Below are 879 nucleotides of genomic sequence, written 5' to 3' on the forward strand. Positions count from 1 at the left end.
TTGGGCGGGTGATCAGCTCGTCGCAAGGCCTCTACCTGTACACAAACACAGAAAAACGCACACAAACATCCATGACCTGAGTGGGATTCGAACCCACGATCCCGATTTCCAAGCGAGCGAAGGCAGTGCATGCCTTAGACCGCTCGGCTACCGTAACCGGCAGACTTTACTTTTACCTTATACAATTATAAATAGCACACGATAAAAAAAAAGTATCCTCTGGGCCGGATTTGAACCAGCGACCTATGGATTACTATATTTCGGGATCAGTTGTCTACTACAGTCCACCTCTCTACCAACTGAGCTACCAGAGGAACTTCCAATCGCACTCTTCTTTCGTTGTTATCTATAATCTATATTCCATGTATCGTCATTACCTGTAAATTTGTGTGGTCGTGTGGAATTGCACTATTTTTATATAAATAAAGGTAAAGCTATCCCTGTAACAGACCGTGGAGGCCCGTAGGATTATAAGACGTAGAGGTTTATTCGTGGAAGCAAATTTCAGATCTCAGTTCCCCCAGAATAAGGTTCGTTTTAGAATTATTGTCCTATCTGGTTTCCAGCCAAAATTCTGAAAACCACATTAACTAACAAGATTATGGGCTTCTGGGATGTGACGCCATACAATTTGGTAGGCTGGTCTGGGCGCTGTGACGAGGAGACGTATCTTGCTTTTGCACGGAATTGAACCCCGGCCGCCCAGCCCGTATCTAGACCGAGTGAGCTATTCTCCTCATAATTTATAGAAGCATTAAAAAACTCCGTGTCCTCTAGTCCGCAAGCGAACTATACCAACCGAACGACCGCAGCTTGTCGGCGAAGGTAGTGCCAACTTTAGCGAATAGAGTGTCGCGTGGTCAGCGCAACGAATCCCCA

At 45.7% G+C, this 879-nt stretch overlaps 1 protein-coding gene and 1 non-coding gene across 2 annotated transcripts in view; both read right to left on the bottom strand.

Moving 5' to 3' along the window:
* LOC111868447 (insulin-like growth factor-binding protein-related protein 1) overlaps positions 1-879 on the bottom strand; it is a 27796-nt gene that overhangs the window by 26051 nt on the left and 866 nt on the right. The window lies entirely within an intron of this gene.
* On the bottom strand, positions 216-314 carry Trnay-gua. Its single transcript has 2 exons — positions 278-314; positions 216-251 (listed from the first exon to the last, which is right to left on the bottom strand). It is a non-coding gene; the product is annotated as a tRNA-Tyr (tRNA).

Source organism: Cryptotermes secundus, unplaced genomic scaffold (genome assembly GCF_002891405.2).
Source record: "Cryptotermes secundus unplaced genomic scaffold, Csec_1.0 scaffold106, whole genome shotgun sequence".
Lineage (NCBI taxonomy): Eukaryota > Metazoa > Arthropoda > Insecta > Blattodea > Kalotermitidae > Cryptotermes > Cryptotermes secundus.